At 48.6% G+C, this 18,503-nt stretch overlaps 9 non-coding genes across 9 annotated transcripts; all 9 read right to left on the reverse strand.

Moving 5' to 3' along the window:
* Positions 1-210: 210 nt before the first annotated feature.
* Positions 211-282, reverse strand: TRNAP-AGG (transfer RNA proline (anticodon AGG)). Its single transcript has one exon. It is a non-coding gene; the product is annotated as a tRNA-Pro (tRNA).
* A 2,633-nt stretch (positions 283-2,915) lies between these two features.
* Positions 2,916-3,027, reverse strand: TRNAL-CAA (transfer RNA leucine (anticodon CAA)). The gene is made up of 2 exons: positions 2,990-3,027; positions 2,916-2,961 (listed from the first exon to the last, which is right to left on the reverse strand). It is a non-coding gene; the product is annotated as a tRNA-Leu (tRNA).
* Positions 3,028-3,795: 768 nt separating this feature from the next.
* Positions 3,796-3,867, reverse strand: TRNAP-AGG (transfer RNA proline (anticodon AGG)). Its single transcript has one exon. It is a non-coding gene; the product is annotated as a tRNA-Pro (tRNA).
* Positions 3,868-6,500: 2,633 nt separating this feature from the next.
* TRNAL-CAA (transfer RNA leucine (anticodon CAA)) lies at positions 6,501-6,612 on the reverse strand. Its single transcript has 2 exons — positions 6,575-6,612; positions 6,501-6,546 (listed from the first exon to the last, which is right to left on the reverse strand). It is a non-coding gene; the product is annotated as a tRNA-Leu (tRNA).
* A 768-nt stretch (positions 6,613-7,380) lies between these two features.
* On the reverse strand, positions 7,381-7,452 carry TRNAP-AGG (transfer RNA proline (anticodon AGG)). Its single transcript has one exon. It is a non-coding gene; the product is annotated as a tRNA-Pro (tRNA).
* Positions 7,453-10,085: 2,633 nt separating this feature from the next.
* Positions 10,086-10,197, reverse strand: TRNAL-CAA (transfer RNA leucine (anticodon CAA)). Its single transcript has 2 exons — positions 10,160-10,197; positions 10,086-10,131 (listed from the first exon to the last, which is right to left on the reverse strand). It is a non-coding gene; the product is annotated as a tRNA-Leu (tRNA).
* Positions 10,198-10,965: 768 nt separating this feature from the next.
* TRNAP-AGG (transfer RNA proline (anticodon AGG)) lies at positions 10,966-11,037 on the reverse strand. The gene has a single exon. It is a non-coding gene; the product is annotated as a tRNA-Pro (tRNA).
* A 2,633-nt stretch (positions 11,038-13,670) lies between these two features.
* Positions 13,671-13,782, reverse strand: TRNAL-CAA (transfer RNA leucine (anticodon CAA)). Its single transcript has 2 exons — positions 13,745-13,782; positions 13,671-13,716 (listed from the first exon to the last, which is right to left on the reverse strand). It is a non-coding gene; the product is annotated as a tRNA-Leu (tRNA).
* Positions 13,783-17,255: 3,473 nt separating this feature from the next.
* On the reverse strand, positions 17,256-17,367 carry TRNAL-CAA (transfer RNA leucine (anticodon CAA)). The gene is made up of 2 exons: positions 17,330-17,367; positions 17,256-17,301 (listed from the first exon to the last, which is right to left on the reverse strand). It is a non-coding gene; the product is annotated as a tRNA-Leu (tRNA).
* Between the last annotated feature and the right edge of the window lie 1,136 nt (positions 17,368-18,503).

Consider the following 18,503-nt stretch of genomic DNA (forward strand, 5'->3'; position numbering starts at 1 on the left):
CAAATATCTGATGCCTAAATGCCAGGAAGGAGAGCCTGTGAAATCATCACACAGGGCGCACTGAGAGCAAGCAGGAAGGAAGCCAAGGCATTGTAATCCATTTTTCGCCTGAGGCAAAAAATATGTTTTGCGCAACAATGCTTCGAGTAAAATGAGAAATGTTGAGGGGTTGTGTATTTTGAGCAGGATTTGATTGTTTTCCGCTAAAATGGGCTCGTCCGGGATTTGAACCCGGGACCTCTCGCACCCTAAGCGAGAATCATACCCCTAGACCAACGAGCCTGGGCACAGAAATGCAACGGCTCCGACCCTGCTCGGAGGATTGGTGACAGAGAGTGGGAGACTACATCCCAAAGCAAGAAACTGCACATGGTGCTCTCTTTTGCAGTACGACTAGAGTCATTTGCATGGTCTTCATCGAACATGACATAAAAAGCCTCTATCCTTTAGACATTTTGGCCCAGATTTACAAGAAAATGACTAAGCGCGACGCTGTGCCAAATTTGCAAGCCCCACGTGCCGTCATTTTCAAAATGCAGGAAAGCGCCGTATTTAGTAGAATACAGCGCACCCCTGTGCTTCCCCCTGCGCCAGCTCTAAATTAGCTGCTGAGCGCCAACGCAGCCGTTCTTGCACCATGGTACAAGGATGACTGCGTTGAGGGGGAAATTGTTTTTGTGCAGGAAGGGACACCTTCCTGCCCAAAAAAAAAATCTTCAATGGTGATTTGCTCTTACTTCTATGTGTGCTGCAGAATGCATCACACATAGCAAGAGCAAAAACAAGGAGAAATGAAAACATTTCTCCTCAGTGCGCCACTCTAACGACACCCCTGGGATGGCGTTGGATTTTGGCGCTGACGCAGATTTACGCCAACTCCTAAATCTGGAGCAGCATCAAAATGCTATGGTGTTGCTGTGGCACACTCCCAACAACACCCATTGCACGCCCCTTCCAGGGAACGCGCTGCGTGCTAAGGGGCCGTATTTACAAGGTGGTGTTAAGCCACAAAATGTGGCTGAACGCCATCTTGTAAATACCGCGCAGTGCATAGTGCCACCGGGGCGTCACTAAAAGTGATGCTCCGGTGGCGATAGGGCCTTGTAAGTCTGGCACTTTATTTGCTCAAGGTGTGTGTTCTTGGTGAGGGCAGGAAAGCTATTTTCGCTCTCGTACCTTCCTTCCTTGGCTGGCTTGAATGCTGTAGACTCAGGCTTCATTGCAAAGGTCAAACAGTGAGCAACTGACTGCCGTAAGCTGGCGCAACTCCTCTTGGTGAGCTGTGACAGATGCCCCAGGAGCGTAGTACCTCACGATGGTGAGGGATAGACACAGTCTCTTTTATCTCAGCTTGCCTGTCAGGTGAGGCAGGAAATGCAAATACTGTGAAAAAGCCCAGCGACTCGAACCAGGGACCTTTCGCATGTGAGGTGCGCATGATAACCACTACACTACACAAGCAGACACACTTGCCGGCTTGCTTCATGTGGCTATGCATTGTACTGGAACCACCACACTATGGAAACAGACACACCTGCTTGCTTTATGTGGCTATGCATTGGACTGGGATGCAAGGATGAGGGCCAATGTTCATGACGCTCAAAGCTGAGCCTTCCGGAACACAATCTCTTCCCTTGGAAGAAAGGAACTGGGATCACTTTCATTCCAAGAGGTGATTTCAGAACTGGACCCGAAATTACCATGGAGAAGCACTGTGCATTTAATGTTCCTACGAGCACTGCTGCTCCAGCACAGAAAAGCAGTTGCAAAGAAATCTCGCATACCTTCATGATGCTGGACCGTCTCGACGCCAGTATAAAGCATGTATTGCATTGCAACATGACATCTTACAAGAGTGAAAAGCAGAAATACTCCTGTTTAAAACACAGACTGAACCTATAAAGGTAGGGGTTTGTCTGGGATTTGAACCGAGGTCCTCTCACACCCGAAGCGAGAATCATACCCCTATACCAACTAGACTGCCGCTGCATAGTCATTTGAAACATCTTCTGAAGCGTCTTTCAGAAAAGCAGGGCCATTTGGAGGCTCTCTCTCTCTCTAAGCGTGCCATAGCAATTAATGTTTTCTGTCAAGGATTTTTTGTTTGTCTCTAGCAAGGCAAGAGGTAGTCAAAATGCCCTGTGCCAGTGAGCTGAACTAGGGGACTGATGTGAAAAGCAGACCCTTTCTGGTAGTTGTAACCCGCTGCTAGTCATGGACCCTTGCACCTTAGATTTCCCAACCAGAAGCACTGAAGGGCCTGCTAGCTCTTGAGCCAGAGGAGCATGCCTCTTGGATTCAAGCACACTTGCTCGGTCAGCGCTCGATTAGGCTCGATCAGGCGAGATTCATATTAGTGGCTCATAGGCCTGAAACACTCACCTGGGAGACGCAGGGTGGCTGATTTCCCGGAATGGCCCTTGATGGGGAAATCACCTCCTTTCCCCCGCCTCATTTCAGAATTGTGTGCTAGTCGCAAGACAGTGTTCAGGGGTTCATGGGTACTGCCTACTCCCAGCTGCCTCTCTGTCTTCTTCATGTAAATTGCAAGTCACGAGGAGGCACCATTGCCAATATGCTCCGCCCACCTAACCAAGAAACCTAGTTTGAGCTTGTCTGCCTGTGTTGTTGCAGGGGCAGAGTCTTCTTTGCCCAAAAGGTGGCAGGAGAGCCTCACTTCAAACGATAGAATCAACTGCTTAAGTAGAAACCAGCATGGTAGTTACTGTCATAAAGTGCAGCTCTAACAGAAGGTGTGCCTGAGACGCCCCTTCCAGTAATACACAGAATTTTGATTGAGGGCCCAGCCGATGGGTTGGTGGATTTCTCCTCACATGCCACAGCAGCTTCCAAAGATAGTGGTCTGAGGAGCTGGCTCTGCAAGCAGAGCAAGATTTAAGGGAAGAAAATACACCTGTCAGAAGTGGGATTTGAACCCACGCCTCCATGAAGAGACCAGAAGGCTCAGCTTCACTGAAGATCAAGCTCTCTTGAGTCTGGCGCCTTAGACCACTCGGCCATCCTGACAGCCAAAACAGTGTGCAGGTCGGACTCTTCAGTCTGCACTTGTTGATTTTGCCGCTTGCAATGTTCCTATCAAAGTCACAGCTTTAAAGGCCCCACAATATAACATGGCCAAGAAAAAAAAAAAAAAACAGAACAAGAAACAATGCACATGCACGACCACCGAGGGATGCAGATAACTTTTTAGCGTCCTGCAATAGTAAAGCACGTTTTACACAGGTCACAAGTTTTTAAAGGTCATTTCTGTCTAAGTGTGCATTGAGAGAGACTGAGGTTTTAGGGAGCAAACACAAAAGCTGCTGCTGCCAAGTGTTTCTGCCCGGTCTCAAACCGGGGACTTTTCGCGTGTGAGGCGAACGTGATAACCACTACACTACAGAAACAAGCTTGCTGATTTGACTGAAGGAGCACAGTTCCCCTCATATGTTTGCACGATTTCCTCTATACTTTATCAGCAGTTGCTCGGAATGCGAGGGGTAAGTGTGAAAATTGCAGCGGTGTCGGCCAGCATGCATACACTCAGACGTCCTGAAAAATCCCATAGCTGCGGGCAGAGACAGACAAATATCTGATGCCTAAATGCCAGGAAGGAGAGCCTGTGAAATCATCACACAGGGCGCACTGAGAGCAAGCAGGAAGGAAGCCAAGGCATTGTAATCCATTTTTCGCCTGAGGCAAAAAATATGTTTTGCGCAACAATGCTTCGAGTAAAATGAGAAATGTTGAGGGGTTGTGTATTTTGAGCAGGATTTGATTGTTTTCCGCTAAAATGGGCTCGTCCGGGATTTGAACCCGGGACCTCTCGCACCCTAAGCGAGAATCATACCCCTAGACCAACGAGCCTGGGCACAGAAATGCAACGGCTCCGACCCTGCTCGGAGGATTGGTGACAGAGAGTGGGAGACTACATCCCAAAGCAAGAAACGGCACATGGTGCTCTCTTTTGCAGTACGACTAGAGTCATTTGCATGGTCTTCATCGAACATGACATAAAAAGCCTCTATCCTTTAGACATTTTGGCCCAGATTTACAAGAAAATGACTAAGCGCGACGCTGTGCCAAATTTGCAAGCCCCACGTGCCGTCATTTTCAAAATGCAGGAAAGCGCCGTATTTAGTAGAATACAGCGCACCCCTGTGCTTCCCCCTGCGCCAGCTCTAAATTAGCTGCTGAGCGCCAACGCAGCCGTTCTTGCACCATGGTACAAGGATGACTGCGTTGAGGGGGAAATTGTTTTTGTGCAGGAAGGGACACCTTCCTGCCCAAAAAAAAAATCTTCAATGGTGATTTGCTCTTACTTCTATGTGTGCTGCAGAATGCATCACACATAGCAAGAGCAAAAACAAGGAGAAATGAAAACATTTCTCCTCAGTGCGCCACTCTAACGACACCCCTGGGATGGCGTTGGATTTTGGCGCTGACGCAGATTTACGCCAACTCCTAAATCTGGAGCAGCATCAAAATGCTATGGTGTTGCTGTGGCACACTCCCAACAACACCCATTGCACGCCCCTTCCAGGGAACGCGCTGCGTGCTAAGGGGCCGTATTTACAAGGTGGTGTTAAGCCACAAAAAGTGGCTGAACGCCATCTTGTAAATACCGCGCAGTGCATAGTGCCACCGGGGCGTCACTAAAAGTGATGCTCCGGTGGCGATAGGGCCTTGTAAGTCTGGCACTTTATTTGCTCAAGGTGTGTGTTCTTGGTGAGGGCAGGAAAGCTATTTTCGCTCTCGTACCTTCCTTCCTTGGCTGGCTTGAATGCTGTAGGCTCAGGCTTCATTGCAAAGGTCAAACAGTGAGCAACTGACTGCCGTAAGCTGGCGCAACTCCTCTTGGTGAGCTGTGACAGATGCCCCAGGAGCGTAGTACCTCACGATGGTGAGGGATAGACACAGTCTCTTTTATCTCAGCTTGCCTGTCAGGTGAGGCAGGAAATGCAAATACTGTGAAAAAGCCCAGCGACTCGAACCAGGGACCTTTCGCATGTGAGGTGCGCATGATAACCACTACACTACACAAGCAGACACACTTGCCGGCTTGCTTCATGTGGCTATGCATTGTACTGGAACCACCACACTATGGAAACAGACACACCTGCTTGCTTTATGTGGCTATGCATTGGACTGGGATGCAAGGATGAGGGCCAATGTTCATGACGCTCAAAGCTGAGCCTTCCGGAACACAATCTCTTCCCTTGGAAGAAAGGAACTGGGATCACTTTCATTCCAAGAGGTGATTTCAGAACTGGACCCGAAATTACCATGGAGAAGCACTGTGCATTTAATGTTCCTACGAGCACTGCTGCTCCAGCACAGAAAAGCAGTTGCAAAGAAATCTCGCATACCTTCATGATGCTGGACCGTCTCGACGCCAGTATAAAGCATGTATTGCATTGCAACATGACATCTTACAAGAGTGAAAAGCAGAAATACTCCTGTTTAAAACACAGACTGAACCTATAAAGGTAGGGGTTTGTCTGGGATTTGAACCGAGGTCCTCTCACACCCGAAGCGAGAATCATACCCCTATACCAACTAGACTGCCGCTGCATAGTCATTTGAAACATCTTCTGAAGCGTCTTTCAGAAAAGCAGGGCCATTTGGAGGCTCTCTCTCTCTCTAAGCGTGCCATAGCAATTAATGTTTTCTGTCAAGGATTTTTTGTTTGTCTCTAGCAAGGCAAGAGGTAGTCAAAATGCCCTGTGCCAGTGAGCTGAACTAGGGGACTGATGTGAAAAGCAGACCCTTTCTGGTAGTTGTAACCCGCTGCTAGTCATGGACCCTTGCACCTTAGATTTCCCAACCAGAAGCACGGAAGGGCCTGCTAGCTCTTGAGCCAGAGGAGCATGCCTCTTGGATTCAAGCACACTTGCTCGGTCAGCGCTCGATCAGGCTCGATCAGGCTCGATTCATATTAGTGGCTCATAGGCCTGAAACACTCACCTGGGAGACGCAGGGTGGCTGATTTCCCGGAATGGCCCTTGATGGGGAAATCACCTCCTTTCCCCCGCCTCATTTCAGAATTGTGTGCTAGTCGCAAGACAGTGTTCAGGGGTTCATGGGTACTGCCTACTCCCAGCTGCCTCTCTGTCTTCTTCATGTAAATTGCAAGTCACGAGGAGGCACCATTGCCAATATGCTCCGCCCACCTAACCAAGAAACCTAGTTTGAGCTTGTCTGCCTGTGTTGTTGCAGGGGCAGAGTCTTCTTTGCCCAAAAGGTGGCAGGAGAGCCTCACTTCAAACGATAGAATCAACTGCTTAAGTAGAAACCAGCATGGTAGTTACTGTCATAAAGTGCAGCTCTAACAGAAGGTGTGCCTGAGACGCCCCTTCCAGTAATACACAGAATTTTGATTGAGGGCCCAGCCGATGGGTTGGTGGATTTCTCCTCACATGCCACAGCAGCTTCCAAAGATAGTGGTCTGAGGAGCTGGCTCTGCAAGCAGAGCAAGATTTAAGGGAAGAAAATACACCTGTCAGAAGTGGGATTTGAACCCACGCCTCCATGAAGAGACCAGAAAGCTCAGCTTCACTGAAGATCAAGCTCTCTTGAGTCTGGCGCCTTAGACCACTCGGCCATCCTGACAGCCAAAACAGTGTGCAGGTCGGACTCTTCAGTCTGCACTTGTTGATTTTGCCGCTTGCAATGTTCCTATCAAAGTCACAGCTTTAAAGGCCCCACAATATAACATGGCCAAGAAAAAAAAAAAAAAACAGAACAAGAAACAATGCACATGCACGACCACCGAGGGATGCAGATAACTTTTTAGCGTCCTGCAATAGTAAAGCACGTTTTACACAGGTCACAAGTTTTTAAAGGTCATTTCTGTCTAAGTGTGCATTGAGAGAGACTGAGGTTTTAGGGAGCAAACACAAAAGCTGCTGCTGCCAAGTGTTTCTGCCCGGTCTCAAACCGGGGACTTTTCGCGTGTGAGGCGAACGTGATAACCACTACACTACAGAAACAAGCTTGCTGATTTGACTGAAGGAGCACAGTTCCCCTCATATGTTTGCACGATTTCCTCTATACTTTATCAGCAGTTGCTCGGAATGCGAGGGGTAAGTGTGAAAATTGCAGCGGTGTCGGCCAGCATGCATACACTCAGACGTCCTGAAAAATCCCATAGCTGCGGGCAGAGACAGACAAATATCTGATGCCTAAATGCCAGGAAGGAGAGCCTGTGAAATCATCACACAGGGCGCACTGAGAGCAAGCAGGAAGGAAGCCAAGGCATTGTAATCCATTTTTCGCCTGAGGCAAAAAATATGTTTTGCGCAACAATGCTTCGAGTAAAATGAGAAATGTTGAGGGGTTGTGTATTTTGAGCAGGATTTGATTGTTTTCCGCTAAAATGGGCTCGTCCGGGATTTGAACCCGGGACCTCTCGCACCCTAAGCGAGAATCATACCCCTAGACCAACGAGCCTGGGCACAGAAATGCAACGGCTCCGACCCTGCTCGGAGGATTGGTGACAGAGAGTGGGAGACTACATCCCAAAGCAAGAAACTGCACATGGTGCTCTCTTTTGCAGTACGACTAGAGTCATTTGCATGGTCTTCATCGAACATGACATAAAAAGCCTCTATCCTTTAGACATTTTGGCCCAGATTTACAAGAAAATGACTAAGCGCGACGCTGTGCCAAATTTGCAAGCCCCACGTGCCGTCATTTTCAAAATGCAGGAAAGCGCCGTATTTAGTAGAATACAGCGCACCCCTGTGCTTCCCCCTGCGCCAGCTCTAAATTAGCTGCTGAGCGCCAACGCAGCCGTTCTTGCACCATGGTACAAGGATGACTGCGTTGAGGGGGAAATTGTTTTTGTGCAGGAAGGGACACCTTCCTGCCCAAAAAAAAAATCTTCAATGGTGATTTGCTCTTACTTCTATGTGTGCTGCAGAATGCATCACACATAGCAAGAGCAAAAACAAGGAGAAATGAAAATATTTCTCCTCAGTGCGCCACTCTAACGACACCCCTGGGATGGCGTTGGATTTTGGCGCTGACGCAGATTTACGCCAACTCCTAAATCTGGAGCAGCATCAAAATGCTATGGTGTTGATGTGGCACACTCCCAACAACACCCATTGCACGCCCCTTCCAGGGAACGCGCTGCGTGCTAAGGGGCCGTATTTACAAGGTGGTGTTAAGCCACAAAAAGTGGCTGAACGCCATCTTGTAAATACCGCGCAGTGCATAGTGCCACCGGGGCGTCACTAAAAGTGATGCTCCGGTGGCGATAGGGCCTTGTAAGTCTGGCACTTTATTTGCTCAAGGTGTGTGTTCTTGGTGAGGGCAGGAAAGCTATTTTCGCTCTCGTACCTTCCTTCCTTGGCTGGCTTGAATGCTGTAGGCTCAGGCTTCATTGCAAAGGTCAAACAGTGAGCAACTGACTGCCGTAAGCTGGCGCAACTCCTCTTGGTGAGCTGTGACAGATGCCCCAGGAGCGTAGTACCTCACGATGGTGAGGGATATACACAGTCTCTTTTATCTCAGCTTGCCTGTCAGGTGAGGCAGGAAATGCAAATACTGTGAAAAAGCCCAGCGACTCGAACCAGGGACCTTTCGCATGTGAGGTGCGCATGATAACCACTACACTACACAAGCAGACACACTTGCCGGCTTGCTTCATGTGGCTATGCATTGTACTGGAACCACCACACTATGGAAACAGACACACCTGCTTGCTTTATGTGGCTATGCATTGGACTGGGATGCAAGGATGAGGGCCAATGTTCATGACGCTCAAAGCTGAGCCTTCCGGAACACAATCTCTTCCCTTGGAAGAAAGGAACTGGGATCACTTTCATTCCAAGAGGTGATTTCAGAACTGGACCCGAAATTACCATGGAGAAGCACTGTGCATTTAATGTTCCTACGAGCACTGCTGCTCCAGCACAGAAAAGCAGTTGCAAAGAAATCTCGCATACCTTCATGATGCTGGACCGTCTCGACGCCAGTATAAAGCATGTATTGCATTGCAACATGACATCTTACAAGAGTGAAAAGCAGAAATACTCCTGTTTAAAACACAGACTGAACCTATAAAGGTAGGGGTTTGTCTGGGATTTGAACCGAGGTCCTCTCACACCCGAAGCGAGAATCATACCCCTATACCAACTAGACTGCCGCTGCATAGTCATTTGAAACATCTTCTGAAGCGTCTTTCAGAAAAGCAGGGCCATTTGGAGGCTCTCTCTCTCTCTAAGCGTGCCATAGCAATTAATGTTTTCTGTCAAGGATTTTTTGTTTGTCTCTAGCAAGGCAAGAGGTAGTCAAAATGCCCTGTGCCAGTGAGCTGAACTAGGGGACTGATGTGAAAAGCAGACCCTTTCTGGTAGTTGTAACCCGCTGCTAGTCATGGACCCTTGCACCTTAGATTTCCCAACCAGAAGCACTGAAGGGTCTGCTAGCTCTTGAGCCAGAGGAGCATGCCTCTTGGATTCAAGCACACTTGCTCGGTCAGCGCTCGATTAGGCTCGATCAGGCGAGATTCGTATTAGTGGCTCATAGGCCTGAAACACTCACCTGGGAGACGCAGGGTGGCTGATTTCCCGGAATGGCCCTTGATGGGGAAATCACCTCCTTTCCCCCGCCTCATTTCAGAATTGTGTGCTAGTCGCAAGACAGTGTTCAGGGGTTCATGGGTACTGCCTACTCCCAGCTGCCTCTCTGTCTTCTTCATGTAAATTGCAAGTCACGAGGAGGCACCATTGCCAATATGCTCCGCCCACCTAACCAAGAAACCTAGTTTGAGCTTGTCTGCCTGTGTTGTTGCAGGGGCAGAGTCTTCTTTGCCCAAAAGGTGGCAGGAGAGCCTCACTTCAAACGATAGAATCAACTGCTTAAGTAGAAACCAGCATGGTAGTTACTGTCATAAAGTGCAGCTCTAACAGAAGGTGTGCCTGAGACGCCCCTTCCAGTAATACACAGAATTTTGATTGAGGGCCCAGCCGATGGGTTGGTGGATTTCTCCTCACATGCCACAGCAGCTTCCAAAGATAGTGGTCTGAGGAGCTGGCTCTGCAAGCAGAGCAAGATTTAAGGGAAGAAAATACACCTGTCAGAAGTGGGATTTGAACCCACGCCTCCATGAAGAGACCAGAAGGCTCAGCTTCACTGAAGATCAAGCTCTCTTGAGTCTGGCGCCTTAGACCACTCGGCCATCCTGACAGCCAAAACAGTGTGCAGGTCGGACTCTTCAGTCTGCACTTGTTGATTTTGCCGCTTGCAATGTTCCTATCAAAGTCACAGCTTTAAAGGCCCCACAATATAACATGGCCAAGAAAAAAAAAAAAAAACAGAACAAGAAACAATGCACATGCACGACCACCGAGGGATGCAGATAACTTTTTAGCGTCCTGCAATAGTAAAGCACGTTTTACACAGGTCACAAGTTTTTAAAGGTCATTTCTGTCTAAGTGTGCATTGAGAGAGACTGAGGTTTTAGGGAGCAAACACAAAAGCTGCTGCTGCCAAGTGTTTCTGCCCGGTCTCAAACCGGGGACTTTTCGCGTGTGAGGCGAACGTGATAACCACTACACTACAGAAACAAGCTTGCTGATTTGACTGAAGGAGCACAGTTCCCCTCATATGTTTGCACGATTTCCTCTATACTTTATCAGCAGTTGCTCGGAATGCGAGGGGTAAGTGTGAAAATTGCAGCGGTGTCGGCCAGCATGCATACACTCAGACGTCCTGAAAAATCCCATAGCTGCGGGCAGAGACAGACAAATATCTGATGCCTAAATGCCAGGAAGGAGAGCCTGTGAAATCATCACACAGGGCGCACTGAGAGCAAGCAGGAAGGAAGCCAAGGCATTGTAATCCATTTTTCGCCTGAGGCAAAAAATATGTTTTGCGCAACAATGCTTCGAGTAAAATGAGAAATGTTGAGGGGTTGTGTATTTTGAGCAGGATTTGATTGTTTTCCGCTAAAATGGGCTCGTCCAGGATTTGAACCCGGGACCTCTCGCACCCTAAGCGAGAATCATACCCCTAGACCAACGAGCCTGGGCACAGAAATGCAACGGCTCCGACCCTGCTCGGAGGATTGGTGACAGAGAGTGGGAGACTACATCCCAAAGCAAGAAACGGCACATGGTGCTCTCTTTTGCAGTACGACTAGAGTCATTTGCATGGTCTTCATCGAACATGACATAAAAAGCCTCTATCCTTTAGACATTTTGGCCCAGATTTACAAGAAAATGACTAAGCGCGACGCTGTGCCAAATTTGCAAGCCCCACGTGCCGTCATTTTCAAAATGCAGGAAAGCGCCGTATTTAGTAGAATACAGCGCACCCCTGTGCTTCCCCCTGCGCCAGCTCTAAATTAGCTGCTGAGCGCCAACGCAGCCGTTCTTGCACCATGGTACAAGGATGACTGCGTTGAGGGGGAAATTGTTTTTGTGCAGGAAGGGACACCTTCCTGCCCAAAAAAAAAATCTTCAATGGTGATTTGCTCTTACTTCTATGTGTGCTGCAGAATGCATCACACATAGCAAGAGCAAAAACAAGGAGAAATGAAAATATTTCTCCTCAGTGCGCCACTCTAACGACACCCCTGGGATGGCGTTGGATTTTGGCGCTGACGCAGATTTACGCCAACTCCTAAATCTGGAGCAGCATCAAAATGCTATGGTGTTGCTGTGGCACACTCCCAACAACACCCATTGCACGCCCCTTCCAGGGAACGCGCTGCGTGCTAAGGGGCCGTATTTACAAGGTGGTGTTAAGCCACAAAAAGTGGCTGAACGCCATCTTGTAAATACCGCGCAGTGCATAGTGCCACCGGGGCGTCACTAAAAGTGATGCTCCGGTGGCGATAGGGCCTTGTAAGTCTGGCACTTTATTTGCTCAAGGTGTGTGTTCTTGGTGAGGGCAGGAAAGCTATTTTCGCTCTCGTACCTTCCTTCCTTGGCTGGCTTGAATGCTGTAGGCTCAGGCTTCATTGCAAAGGTCAAACAGTGAGCAACTGACTGCCGTAAGCTGGCGCAACTCCTCTTGGTGAGCTGTGACAGATGCCCCAGGAGCGTAGTACCTCACGATGGTGAGGGATAGACACAGTCTCTTTTATCTCAGCTTGCCTGTCAGGTGAGGCAGGAAATGCAAATACTGTGAAAAAGCCCAGCGACTCGAACCAGGGACCTTTCGCATGTGAGGTGCGCATGATAACCACTACACTACACAAGCAGACACACTTGCCGGCTTGCTTCATGTGGCTATGCATTGTACTGGAACCACCACACTATGGAAACAGACACACCTGCTTGCTTTATGTGGCTATGCATTGGACTGGGATGCAAGGATGAGGGCCAATGTTCATGACGCTCAAAGCTGAGCCTTCCGGAACACAATCTCTTCCCTTGGAAGAAAGGAACTGGGATCACTTTCATTCCAAGAGGTGATTTCAGAACTGGACCCGAAATTACCATGGAGAAGCACTGTGCATTTAATGTTCCTACGAGCACTGCTGCTCCAGCACAGAAAAGCAGTTGCAAAGAAATCTCGCATACCTTCATGATGCTGGACCGTCTCGACGCCAGTATAAAGCATGTATTGCATTGCAACATGACATCTTACAAGAGTGAAAAGCAGAAATACTCCTGTTTAAAACACAGACTGAACCTATAAAGGTAGGGGTTTGTCTGGGATTTGAACCGAGGTCCTCTCACACCCGAAGCGAGAATCATACCCCTATACCAACTAGACTGCCGCTGCATAGTCATTTGAAACATCTTCTGAAGCGTCTTTCAGAAAAGCAGGGCCATTTGGAGGCTCTCTCTCTCTCTAAGCGTGCCATAGCAATTAATGTTTTCTGTCAAGGATTTTTTGTTTGTCTCTAGCAAGGCAAGAGGTAGTCAAAATGCCCTGTGCCAGTGAGCTGAACTAGGGGACTGATGTGAAAAGCAGACCCTTTCTGGTAGTTGTAACCCGCTGCTAGTCATGGACCCTTGCACCTTAGATTTCCCAACCAGAAGCACTGAAGGGCCTGCTAGCTCTTGAGCCAGAGGAGCATGCCTCTTGGATTCAAGCACACTTGCTCGGTCAGCGCTCGATCAGGCTCGATCAGGCTCGATTTATATTAGTGGCTCATAGGCCTGAAACACTCACCTGGGAGACGCAGGGTGGCTGATTTCCCGGAATGGCCCTTGATGGGGAAATCACCTCCTTTCCCCCGCCTCATTTCAGAATTGTGTGCTAGTCGCAAGACAGTGTTCAGGGGTTCATGGGTACTGCCTACTCCCAGCTGCCTCTCTGTCTTCTTCATGTAAATTGCAAGTCACGAGGAGGCACCATTGCCAATATGCTCCGCCCACCTAACCAAGAAACCTAGTTTGAGCTTGTCTGCCTGTGTTGTTGCAGGGGCAGAGTCTTCTTTGCCCAAAAGGTGGCAGGAGAGCCTCACTTCAAACGATAGAATCAACTGCTTAAGTAGAAACCAGCATGGTAGTTACTGTCATAAAGTGCAGCTCTAACAGAAGGTGTGCCTGAGACGCCCCTTCCAGTAATACACAGAATTTTGATTGAGGGCCCAGCCGATGGGTTGGTGGATTTCTCCTCACATGCCACAGCAGCTTCCAAAGATAGTGGTCTGAGGAGCTGGCTCTGCAAGCAGAGCAAGATTTAAGGGAAGAAAATACACCTGTCAGAAGTGGGATTTGAACCCACGCCTCCATGAAGAGACCAGAAGGCTCAGCTTCACTGAAGATCAAGCTCTCTTGAGTCTGGCGCCTTAGACCACTCGGCCATCCTGACAGCCAAAACAGTGTGCAGGTCGGACTCTTCAGTCTGCACTTGTTGATTTTGCCGCTTGCAATGTTCCTATCAAAGTCACAGCTTTAAAGGCCCCACAATATAACATGGGCAAGAAAAAAAAAAAAAAACAGAACAAGAAACAATGCACATGCACGACCACCGAGGGATGCAGATAACTTTTTAGCGTCCTGCAATAGTAAAGCACGTTTTACACAGGTCACAAGTTTTTAAAGGTCATTTCTGTCTAAGTGTGCATTGAGAGAGACTGAGGTTTTAGGGAGCAAACACAAAAGCTGCTGCTGCCAAGTGTTTCTGCCCGGTCTCAAACCGGGGACTTTTCGCGTGTGAGGCGAACGTGATAACCACTACACTACAGAAACAAGCTTGCTGATTTGACTGAAGGAGCACAGTTCCCCTCATATGTTTGCACGATTTCCTCTATACTTTATCAGCAGTTGCTCGGAATGCGAGGGGTAAGTGTGAAAATTGCAGCGGTGTCGGCCAGCATGCATACACTCAGACGTCCTGAAAAATCCCATAGCTGCGGGCAGAGACAGACAAATATCTGATGCCTAAATGCCAGGAAGGAGAGCCTGTGAAATCATCACACAGGGCGCACTGAGAGCAAGCAGGAAGGAAGCCAAGGCATTGTAATCCATTTTTCGCCTGAGGCAAAAAATATGTTTTGCGCAACAATGCTTCGAGTAAAATGAGAAATGTTGAGGGGTTGTGTATTTTGAGCAGGATTTGATTGTTTTCCGCTAAAATGGGCTCGTCGGGGATTTGAACCCGGGACCTCTCGCACCCTAAGCGAGAATCATACCCCTAGACCAACGAGCCTGGGCACAGAAATGCAACGGCTCCGACCCTGCTCGGAGGATTGGTGACAGAGAGTGGGAGACTACATCCCAAAGCAAGAAACTGCACATGGTGCTCTCTTTTGCAGTACGACTAGAGTCATTTGCATGGTCTTCATCGAACATGACATAAAAAGCCTCTATCCTTTAGACATTTTGGCCCAGATTTACAAGAAAATGACTAAGCGCGACGCTGTGCCAAATTTGCAAGCCCCACGTGCCGTCATTTTCAAAATGCAGGAAAGCGCCGTATTTAGTAGAATACAGCGCACCCCTGTGCTTCCCCCTGCGCCAGCTCTAAATTAGCTGCTGAGCGCCAACGCAGCCGTTCTTGCACCATGGTACAAGGATGACTGCGTTGAGGGGGAAATTGTTTTTGTGCAGGAAGGGACACCTTCCTGCCCAAAAAAAAAATCTTCAATGGTAATTTGCTCTTACTTCTATGTGTGCTCCAGAATGCATCACACATAGCAAGAGCAAAAACAAGGAGAAATGAAAACATTTCTCCTCAGTGCGCCACTCTAACGACACCCCTGGGATGGCGTTTGATTTTGGCGCTGACGCAGATTTACGCCAACTCCTAAATCTGGAGCAGCATCAAAATGCTATGGTGTTGCTGTGGCACACTCCCAACAACACCCATTGCACGCCCCTTCCAGGGAACGCGCTGCGTGCTAAGGGGCCGTATTTACAAGGTGGTGTTAAGCCACAAAATGTGGCTGAACGCCATCTTGTAAATACCGCGCAGTGCATAGTGCCACCGGGGCGTCACTAAAAGTGATGCTCCGGTGGCGATAGGGCCTTGTAAGTCTGGCACTTTATTTGCTCAAGGTGTGTGTTCTTGGTGAGGGCAGGAAAGCTATTTTCGCTCTCGTACCTTCCTTCCTTGGCTGGCTTGAATGCTGTAGGCTCAGGCTTCATTGCAAAGGTCAAACAGTGAGCAACTGACTGCCGTAAGCTGGCGCAACTCCTCTTGGTGAGCTGTGACAGATGCCCCAGGAGCGTAGTACCTCACGATGGTGAGGGATAGACACAGTCTCTTTTATCTCAGCTTGCCTGTCAGGTGAGGCAGGAAATGCAAATACTGTGAAAAAGCCCAGCGACTCGAACCAGGGACCTTTCGCATGTGAGGTGCGCATGATAACCACTACACTACACAAGCAGACACACTTGCCGGCTTGCTTCATGTGGCTATGCATTGTACTGGAACCACCACACTATGGAAACAGACACACCTGCTTGCTTTATGTGGCTATGCATTGGACTGGGATGCAAGGATGAGGGCCAATGTTCATGACGCTCAAAGCTGAGCCTTCCGGAACACAATCTCTTCCCTTGGAAGAAAGGAACTGGGATCACTTTCATTCCAAGAGGTGATTTCAGAACTGGACCCGAAATTACCATGGAGAAGCACTGTGCATTTAATGTTCCTACGAGCACTGCTGCTCCAGCACAGAAAAGCAGTTGCAAAGAAATCTCGCATACCTTCATGATGCTGGACCGTCTCGACGCCAGTATAAAGCATGTATTGCATTGCAACATGACATCTTACAAGAGTGAAAAGCAGAAATACTCCTGTTTAAAACACAGACTGAACCTATAAAGGTAGGGGTTTGTCTGGGATTTGAACCGAGGTCCTCTCACACCCGAAGCGAGAATCATACCCCTATACCAACTAGACTGCCGCTGCATAGTCATTTGAAACATCTTCTGAAGCGTCTTTCAGAAAAGCAGGGCCATTTGGAGGCTCTCTCTCTCTCTAAGCGTGCCATAGCAATTAATGTTTTCTGTCAAGGATTTTTTGTTTGTCTCTAGCAAGGCAAGAGGTAGTCAAAATGCCCTGTGCCAGTGAGCTGAACTAGGGGACTGATGTGAAAAGCAGACCCTTTCTGGTAGTTGTAACCCGCTGCTAGTCATGGACCCTTGCACCTTAGATTTCCCAACCAGAAGCACTGAAGGGCCTGCTAGCTCTTGAGCCAGAGGAGCATGCCTCTTGGATTCAAGCACACTTGCTCGGTCAGCGCTCGATCAGGCTCGATCAGGCGAGATTTATATTAGTGGCTCATAGGCCTGAAACACTCACCTGGGAGACGCAGGGTGGCTGATTTCCCGGAATGGCCCTTGATGGGGAAATCACCTCCTTTCCCCCGCCTCATTTCAGAATTGTGTGCTAGTCGCAAGACAGTGTTCAGGGGTTCATGGGTACTGCCTACTCCCAGCTGCCTCTCTGTCTTCTTCATGTAAATTGCAAGTCACGAGGAGGCACCATTGCCAATATGCTCCGCCCACCTAACCAAGAAACCTAGTTTGAGCTTGTCTGCCTGTGTTGTTGCAGGGGCAGAGTCTTCTTTGCCCAAAAGGTGGCAGGAGAGCCTCACTTCAAACGATAGAATCAACTGCTTAAGTAGAAACCAGCATGGTAGTTACTGTCATAAAGTGCAGCTCTAACAGAAGGTGTGCCTGAGACGCCCCTTCCAGTAATACACAGAATTTTGATTGAGGGCCCAGCCGATGGGTTGGTGGATTTCTCCTCACATGCCACAGCAGCTTCCAAAGATAGTGGTCTGAGGAGCTGGCTCTGCAAGCAGAGCAAGATTTAAGGGAAGAAAATACACCTGTCAGAAGTGGGATTTGAACCCACGCCTCCATGAAGAGACCAGAAGGCTCAGCTTCACTGAAGATCAAGCTCTCTTGAGTCTGGCGCCTTAGACCACTCGGCCATCCTGACAGCCAAAACAGTGTGCAGGTCGGACTCTTCAGTCTGCACTTGTTGATTTTGCCGCTTGCAATGTTCCTATCAAAGTCACAGCTTTAAAGGCCCCACAATATAACATGGGCAAGAAAAAAAAAAAAAAACAGAACAAGAAACAATGCACATGCACGACCACCGAGGGATGCAGATAACTTTTTAGCGTCCTGCAATAGTAAAGCACGTTTTACACAGGTCACAAGTTTTTAAAGGTCATTTCTGTCTAAGTGTGCATTGAGAGAGACTGAGGTTTTAGGGAGCAAACACAAAAGCTGCTGCTGCCAAGTGTTTCTGCCCGGTCTCAAACCGGGGACTTTTCGCGTGTGAGGCGAACGTGATAACCACTACACTACAGAAACAAGCTTGCTGATTTGACTGAAGGAGCACAGTTCCCCTCATATGTTTGCACGATTTCCTCTATACTTTATCAGCAGTTGCTCGGAATGCGAGGGGTAAGTGTGAAAATTGCAGCGGTGTCGGCCAGCATGCATACACTCAGACGTCCTGAAAAATCCCATAGCTGCGGGCAGAGACAGACAAATATCTGATGCCTAAATGCCAGGAAGGAGAGCCTGTGAAATCATCACACAGGGCGCACTGAGAGCAAGCAGGAAGGAAGCCAAGGCATTGTAATCCATTTTTCGCCTGAGGCAAAAAATATGTTTTGCGCAACAATGCTTCGAGTAAAATGAGAAATGTTGAGGGGTTGTGTATTTTGAGCAGGATTTGATTGTTTTCCGCTAAAATGGGCTCGTCGGGGATTTGAACCCGGGACCTCTCGCACCCTAAGCGAGAATCATACCCCTAGACCAACGAGCCTGGGCACAGAAATGCAACGGCTCCGACCCTGCTCGGAGGATTGGTGACAGAGAGTGGGAGACTACATCCCAAAGCAAGAAACTGCACATGGTGCTCTCTTTTGCAGTACGACTAGAGTCATTTGCATGGTCTTCATCGAACATGACATAAAAAGCCTCTATCCTTTAGACATTTTGGCCCAGATTTACAAGAAAATGACTAAGCGCGACGCTGTGCCAAATTTGCAAGCCCCACGTGCCGTCATTTTCAAAATGCAGGAAAGCGCCGTATTTAGTAGAATACAGCGCACCCCTGTG

The sequence above is a fragment of the Pleurodeles waltl genome, unplaced genomic scaffold (genome assembly GCF_031143425.1).
Source record: "Pleurodeles waltl isolate 20211129_DDA unplaced genomic scaffold, aPleWal1.hap1.20221129 scaffold_72, whole genome shotgun sequence".
Classification (NCBI taxonomy): Eukaryota; Metazoa; Chordata; class Amphibia; order Caudata; family Salamandridae; genus Pleurodeles; species Pleurodeles waltl.